We start from the raw sequence: 8,448 nt of genomic DNA, 5'->3' as shown, positions 1-8,448 counted from the left end.
CCCTGTTGTGGCTTGTGTCTGTCACCTTAGAGCAAGTGGCTCTAAAGATTCTGCCTCTGGTAAATCCTCATACCAAGGCAGTTCCCTAAAGGCTGCCCCGGACTGAGTCCTGCAGAGCAACAGACTGCTGGCTGGTCTACAGTTGCCTCGATAGCGTAATGAGGCTCTACCAAAAGACAGGAAGACTCCCGTGCTGCCAAAATCCATGTGGTTTTATTGAAACAAGTTGAAGGACAAAGGAAGCAGGAACAGGAACAGGGAAACAACCACACACAGGGGGAGACAGCTCTGAGAGGCACTGGGGATATTTAACTGGGATATTTAACTGGAGGGGGATAGGATATTTAACTGGGAAGGGATAGGAGTGGTTGGGGTACAAAACGTTCAACGGGAAAAGGGTACAGGGAAGGAGCAGGGATGGAACAAGATAAACTAGACTAATGAGGGAGAAGGGAAGGAGTGGTTTGCTGAGGGAACCAATGGGAGTAATGAGAATGGGGAACTTTCTAGAACCTGGGGAGATGACAAGCATGAACTGACAGATGATAGACATATGCTCATCTGCATGGGGAAGCAGGGAACTCTGGGGAAGTGTTCTGTTTTAAACAAATCAGTTTCCCATGGCATTCCTGAACTGTTTTCCCCAGGGGCATATCCCACAGTTCCCCACTCCTGCCTTGTGGCTGGAGTTCTGAGAGCTAGCCCAGGTTCCAGCAGCCACCTCAAGACTCCATTTTTTTCATTCAGGAATAAAATGTTTTCTTCATTCACACAGAACATTTTTATACTTATATCGTGTGAACTTTAATTGGTTAGTAGTTTTCTTGCCATTTACTCTATTGGTTAGTAAAAGGTATTTTACTTGTCCATTAAATCTCTTCTAATTTTAAATTGTTTACATATTTTCTTCACTAATCCTCTGGGATAGATTTACTGTTTATGCAGGCACTAGTTGTTTTCCACCCAGGAATAGATTGTTATGTTAATCAACTATTCATACCAAGATTGTTTTCGAAGAACTTGCAAAGCAAGGCCAGCCATTGATCTAACAGAGCAGGCCTGATTTTATGAGGCTTTTTTCCCATAATTCTTCTACCTGTCTTCAACACTAAACTGTACAACTCTACACAGCTTTACGTGGAACACCATACATATATAAACATAACAATCTATGGTATATAAATATGTTGACATTTGTGCAAAAATAACAATATACGTGGTAAGCAAATATAAGTATGCAAATACTAAAGTACTTATCTAAATCTCTGTATAATGTAACTAAGTAAGTATAACAGCATATAATTTGAAATACAACTATTGACATACAGAAACATAGGTATATATAGACAGAAACATAGTTGAATACAGATATGGAGAGAACAAAATATAGATGAAATCCAGCTGGCTCATGAAATCCAGCTGAATCCCCATGATTCCCATCAATTGCTTCCTCCTGTGCAGAAAAGTCCTTCTGGAAACAGAGCAGACAGAGATTTCAGAAACAAAGAAAATACTGTCATCTCCACTATGCCCTCAGCTTCACCAAAGTCTTAGCACACATGCAGCTCCCCTAATCCCTTCAGACACTCCAAGCTCGTCATTGCTGCCATCCCCCTCAGTGTCCCCAGTGCCCTGAGCCCCACCATTTCTCTCAGCCCATGCCATTTCTCTGTCCCCTCAGTCCCTACCATCAGCTCCCCCAGATCCCTCAGCTTCACTCCTTCCTCTCAGCCCCCACAGCCTTACCATACTCTCAGTGTCACCATCACCACCCACAGCAGCACCATGCCTTCAGCAGTGCAGTCCTCTGTGATAAGCTTGGTACCCTCAGCTGTACTGGCCCTTCAGTGGCTCCCTGGTGGCTTGAGCCGAGATATCCCCCAAGGGGTCAGTGCCTGGTTCCTCTGGTGGTTCCTTCCACTCCCATCAGATGTAAAAAGCCAGGACTTGGGGCTGAAACTGCTGCTCAGCCTGGCCTGCCTGCCAGCCCAGACCCCAGCATGACAAGAGGAGACAGAGGCAGCAGAGTGGGGAAGAGGTGAAAAAGCATGATATAACTCTACAAATATCAATAGATTACCTAAATATCTGTAGGCATAGAACTCTAGAAATACAGGCCTCTAGAATTATAACCTTACTTTCAGAGTGCTGATGTGACATGTACATCAGATGGTGTTGTACTCTGCCACAGATTGTTACATAGCATGTAGCTCACACATTGTCAGCTCTCTAGAAGGTGGCTTCTGTTGTGGGTGGTGGTGCAGGACAGCCACCACCTCCTGCAGGAAATACAGGATGCAGGGGCTTGTCTGAGGAGCTGCATTCAAACAACAGTGACCCACAGGTGTCTCTGCGTCCTCTGAGAATTCCCTTCCACAATGTGCAGAAACATCCAGATGCTCATGCTTCCAGTTGCGGGGGGGAAGCAGTGCATGGTTTTAGTGGGAGTACAAAACTGGGGACTATCACTGCTAAACCATGAATGTCAGAAGAGAAATGGATGAATGCATGCACTGAAAAAGCCTCTGATATTATTTTACTGCAGAAAGAAAAGCTGTTCCTAGCCTATGAGATCTGAGTTAATGGATACATGGCTGTGGAGAAACACCAAGGTTAAAGTTTGGTCCATCACAGATCATCACAAGTTCAGCACAGGGGGTTCAGGAAACCAGGAAAAGTTTCAGATGACACTAGGAGGAATAGCTGGATTTCACAATCCATGAAGGAGTGTTTCCCAAGAGATGGCCAAAATGCACAGATAACTTGCACAGGAGAACTAGAGACATGTTGGGAAGGGGAGCCTTGCAGGGGAAAAGCATCAGTGCAGCTGTATTTGCAACATCATCTAAGTTTGACATTGCCCAAATAATGCTGTCCCAAATCCCAAGTCTGGGACCAGATCAATTCATGTTTGAAGCAATGGGGAAATGGATCATTGGGGTGGAGTTGTTTATATCAGTAGAGGCACGACTGGAGAAAGTGAAGTGCAAGGGCATCTGAGGAGGGGAAGAAAAGACAGAGCCTTTGATGACTGGCATGAAATACCTATGGTGAGCTGAAGACATGGGTGAGAAGAAAAGTAGAAAGCAGAGCTACAATAGCTCAAGATATGCGCAGAGGTGCAATGGAACATTGGGACAGACATCCCTTGTGCATCACTGAATTGTGGAGGCTGGCATCAGAGTGGCAGACACTCCAAAGCCTGGCTCTCCAACAATACTGAACTGCCTGGTGTTCTCTTCTGCTGGCCCACCTCAGAAATTATCTCTGTGAGGGCAAAGCCTCTTGTACTCCGCCCAGCCTCCATAGGAATTCTATGAATTTCTGATTCCTCAGCTTCTCAACTTCAAGAGAATAAGAGCTTCTCCAAACGTCCAGACCAAATAACACATAAAAAGTTATTCCTATTACTCAGTAAAAAAGTACGGTTTTGAAAATATGGTCAATGAGTTTTTATAATCCTTACTCATTTTTTGGATACAAAGGCACCACACAGCATCTTATATATTGGACACCCCTAGTCTGAGACTAAGAGGGATAATCAACAAACACACACAAAAAGTAATCTCACTTGTCAGTAAACAAGACACATAGCTGCAAAAATGAGGATGCAAATCATTTTCCACCCTCTGAATCTCATGCAGCCATTGTGTGCCCTGGCCTGTATTAAATGAGGGATGCTCAGCAAGACAAGCAATGTGATTCTCCCCAGCTACATCAGCAAACAGTACATTTCTCCCTAAGACACTGAGCAGAAATGGTGCAAGGCATTTCCACGGCTTTCCATTGCTTGCTTGCAGAATGCTTGGTCAGTCTTTCCCTTTTGACTCCTCTCTAAGCATCCACCCCAGTGTTTTCTCACAAGATCTTCCATCATTGTGGCTGCAGCAGCATTTCCTGGGGGAGGCAGCTCTGCCAACATGGGCCTAGGGCTCCAGAAGCCTTTGGCTGACATTGGCGTGTAAGGTTAAAGGAAAACTGCTTCAGGAGAAGAGGAAGGAAAATGCAACCTGAGACTGCATTAAGGAAATAGCCTTTTTTTTTTTTTTTTTTTTTTTCCCTTGAGTAAAGGCTTGCTGTGGCCTTTTTAGAGCTGATTGATCATGGTGCTGCCTCTTGCTGGAATGGGAGGCATCTGTGGACCCAGGGGTCCTCTTCTTTCGGCGGATTGGCGGATATCACAGGTGAGGGCTCAGTGCCCTGGCCAGGAGCAGAGGAACCTGCAGCCACTCTTGTCTCTCCCAGCATTTCCTGGGGCTGCTTCTGCTCTGCAGGGATGGACGTAGATGGGGAACAGCTGGAATGTCCATGAAGGACAGTCTCCAATGTGCTGGCTTCCTCCTCCGTGTTGAAATTTGCAGTGCCACTGGATGGGGCCTGGCTGAGGGTGGGAGCACCCTCCTGAGAGGCAGGGGGATCAGAGGTGGCAGCAGGGATCTCATCCTCCTCCCTGGCAATGTGAGAGTGCAGCAGCCTCCAAACCTCCTCACTGCACTAGGTCTCAATGATATTGAGGATGCCATGGACTAGTGATGCAGTGTATTGCTGGAGACGGGGCTGCAATCTCTGGACCAAGACTTCTCTGTCTGGACCATAGACACAGAGTGCGAGCACGATGCCGCTCTCTGCATTCTTCACCTCATACCACTCACCCCCATATATAATCCCCAGCCCCATGTGCAGCCATGGCCTCACGGGGTCCAGGAGGTTCCATTGTCTTCGGAAAAGTTCTGCCCAAAGTGCAGGCAGGATGCCACCCATGGCCTCTGGTCCTGCAGCCTGCTGCTGAGCAGGGGCTGTAGGTATTCCTTGTGGAGAAGAAGCAAGGGAATCTGCAGGGCCAGGAGGTCTGTTTTCAGCCAGGCCTCTAGGAGCTTCTGCTGCCTGGCTGCTGGTGTCTGGCAACTCTCTGGGAGGTGTGATAACACAGTGTAGGTAGTCATCTCCACCATGATCAGAAAAATTGACTGTCAAGATGGATCTTCTGCAGAGTGGGCAGGCCGGATTTCTTTCTGCCCAGCACAGGATGCAGCCAAGGCAGAATCAATGGCAGTAGGGCATCACATAAGCAACGTCATCTGGTGCATTGCAGCAGATTGGGCAGCTCCACTCCTTCCCCATGGCCATGTGTACTTGTTCCCACAGGCTGGCCCAGGCTCTGACAGCACCTGACTTTACAGAGCAATGGATGTGAGGTCACAGTCGTAATCTACTACCAGGATTATGTGTGGGTCCTCTGCTTGTGTTTTCTACCTCTGTCGCGGTTGGGATTGAAGGCACTTGAGATGGTGTTTCATGTTCGGACTCACGTGTTTATTATTTCTTATCAGTGAAACAACCTCACAACTGTGCATTCTGCAGTCTTTCATTAGCAAAGCATAAAATGGCTAACTATCTCTTGTTACAAGGTCTTTTAAAACTAAACTATCCAATTAAGAAATGACACCTAGAATATTTTCCCTTTTAACCCAATAACATCCCTCAAAGCCTGCAATGTGGACTTTTCTGTCCAATTACAAAACATGACCCAAACCCATGAAGAAGAAGGAAGAAGGCGAAGAACAGCCCGTCTCCCCCCTAAAACCCCCATCTTGCTTCATTTTTATTTCTATATTCTAAAACCCCAAGTTCTAAATTTTCCACTGTGATATTACACACTTCTAACCAACTACACACCTGGAATCCCAGTGCTGTTAATCAATTTTAGAAGTCTTCTCCACAGCTTCAGGTCAAATGCAGTGCTCTCTTGCGAGTCTGTGCCTTTCAGCACAGAAAGTTTAAAATTCTCAGCATCCAGGATTCCAGCAATTACGATTATTCCTAGGAATATTATTAGGATCACTATCACCTCCACAATTATGTTACAATGTGATATCTTCCCCTGTTGCTTTTGGAAATACACTGCTAGTTGTGAAACATAAATTTTAAGGAATTTAGAGATTTTAGAGGAGCTAAGATTTTAGTTAGAGATAAGCTTTACTAGAGTTAATTAAAATAAATGAGTAGGCTTTGATGAAGTTAGGAGTTAGTAGTTAACTAATAATTGATTTCTTGTCAGCACAATGTTTAGTTATCTGCGTTTATAATGAAGAATATAAAAACTGACAAATAGCTTTTAGGAACATAAGACAATTGTGGGCCTTCTCTGTTCTGAAACCAATTGAAGACAAGGAATGGGAGTTCTACCAAGAGTTCTTTTGTCATATTTGCATTGAAAAGGTAGAAAGGTCAGAATGAGGAAGACTTCATTTACTTCCTCATTTTGGGACCCCTCCCCATGAAAGGGACCACCGACCCATTTCAAGGAACATACTACGCATGCTTAATAGCTTTTGAAATGTTTAGCATATGAAGCGAGGAATGGGATGTACCAAAATTATGAATATGCATTTTTATTTTGAGTATTCAATACTTGTATGGATAAAAAGACTCTGTAATCATTTGGAAGCCGCAGTGTGTATTTGGGAGCTATCCCACACACTGCCCGGTGTCGAATAAACATACACTTTCTAACTTTATACTGTTAGAGAGTTTTTGTCTATCACAGTTGGATATCAGTACTAGATCAATATCCATATTTTTTTAATAAATCAGTTGGAGGCTGCCCTCTGCAGGAGTCTCTGTTGCATCCCAGAAAGGAGGGCATCACCAAACCCCAAGTGTACATCTTAGGTGCACAATTAGTAAGGAGAAGTTTTTCAGAGTTGTGTTGTGTTACACAAACCTGTTGTGCCGTTTGGCAGCCCCATACTGTCTCAAGGACTCACCTACCTTGAAAATTCCCCTGCTTCACAAGAGGACTGCCTCTATCCAGGGTCTGAACTCATGTGCTTGACCTCCTTCATGTGCCTTCTCTCACCTGCAGCACTGGCATCAGTTTGTTCTTTTCAGTAGCACTTTATTTTGATATCTAGAATTAAATAACAGAGGAAAATTCTATACAAAACTGCACTTTCTAGCAGCACTGCTTCCCTCTTTTGGTCCTTGCAAATGTGCACTGCAAAAATAGAAATTGTGACTCAATGAGAATTAGTCAGCTCAGAAATTTACTCAGCTTCTGTAGGCTGGATTTTAGAGTCCAGCAAATATTTAAAAATGTTCTGCCATCCAGTACATATCCATCATGGATGGGACAGAGATTTAAAAGCAATGTCTGCTGAGGGAACTGATGCTGCAGATTCCCACAAGCCAAAGGGAATATTCTTTTTGCAAAGAGACCAGGAGTCCAATGCTGGATTGGGAACTTTTTTTGAGAAGGTCTGACTTTTGAGGCTGTAGGAAAGGTGGTCAAAGTGGGGAGAATGGGCAGATACACCTATGGGTGAATCCGCGTTCTGATGGCTTTCAATGACACCCCCTGCCATGCACAGGACACGGGTTCTTAGAGGATGTGTCCCTTAGGTGTTGACAAGACAAAAGCTATTTAAGTATATTCTGGTTTGAAAGCAAAACTAGTGAAAGACTCCAAGTCAGAAACACAATTTATTGAGAAAAGGGAAAAGAGACAAAATACATGCAATCAGACAAAAGGAAAGACCACCGACAAAGTCAGAATACAACCTGACACCCCTTTGGCCAGCGTGTTGGTAGCAGTCCAAATTAGAGTGGCTGCAGTCCTCTTGGAGTGTCAGATGGGGTTTCTCTTTGTGCAGTGGTCCTGTAGAAGAGGTATAGTTGGTCCAGTGGAAAAACCCCAGATGTGTCCTCTTGGAAACCTGTGGGAAGGCTGTTTCTATGTCTAGAAATCCCAGGATATATCTAGGTGGGGATGCTTAGCTCCTCTCCCTTGGGCAGAGAATCTCACAATGGGCTGATGTCATTCTGAGTCACCGAGGTGTATCTTTGATCACAGAACTGGCTCCTGGAGAGTGTTATCTCTGAGTCATGTGGCAAGACATTGATGGGCCCATTAACAGGAGATAAGGAAAACTGCCAAAGGGCAACTGCTACACAGATGGTACTAGAAAACATCTTTCAGTCTTGGATGAAGTGTCATGCAAACACATGTGAGATTAGTGTCTCCCTAGACTCTACACTTGTCATGGGGGCACTCAACCTTTAGGCACCCAAAATTAATGATTCATGAAAAAAAAAAAAGGGAAAAGACAAGCAAGAAACCTGCTGCACACACCAAGCAACAAACCTGCTTTAGCTGTGTTATGATATCTCCAATTAATATCTGTGGCCTGTGATAATGTCTGATAGTTTCCGTGGGCAAATCTGTGAGCTGCAGAGATCTACCTGTAATGGACAGAAGGAAAGAAGAAAGTTCAGAGGTATCTTTCTGTGGATGTGACAGCCCGGTCAGAGAGTGAGAAAACAAAAGAAGTTTTCTCACGGCGGACTTGTGAGACTTTTAGGAAGTTGTAGAGAAACAATGATAGCTTGTTATTGTAAACAACCTGCAGGTGGTGTTTTTCTGTTCTTCTCCAGATTGTTTGTGATAAA

At 44.6% G+C, this 8,448-nt stretch overlaps 1 long non-coding RNA gene across 2 annotated transcripts; it reads right to left on the bottom strand.

The window, feature by feature from the left end:
• Positions 1–757: 757 nt before the first annotated feature.
• LOC115490992 (uncharacterized) lies at positions 758–8,223 on the bottom strand. Of its 2 annotated transcripts, XR_012053147.1 has the most exons (4): positions 8,144–8,223; positions 7,561–7,657; positions 6,772–6,910; positions 758–5,820 (listed from the first exon to the last, which is right to left on the bottom strand). It is a non-coding gene; the product is annotated as an uncharacterized lncRNA (long non-coding RNA). The 2 variants fall into 2 exon arrangements; XR_012053146.1 differs by lacking the exon at positions 8,144–8,223 and having other exon boundaries at positions 7,561–7,785.
• Positions 8,224–8,448: the final 225 nt, after the last annotated feature.

This window comes from Taeniopygia guttata, chromosome Z, assembly GCF_048771995.1.
Source record: "Taeniopygia guttata chromosome Z, bTaeGut7.mat, whole genome shotgun sequence".
In the NCBI taxonomy this organism is placed as follows: domain Eukaryota; kingdom Metazoa; phylum Chordata; class Aves; order Passeriformes; family Estrildidae; genus Taeniopygia; species Taeniopygia guttata.
Note: the sequence above shows the minus strand (reverse complement) of the source record. Positions and strands in the feature narration are given on the sequence as shown.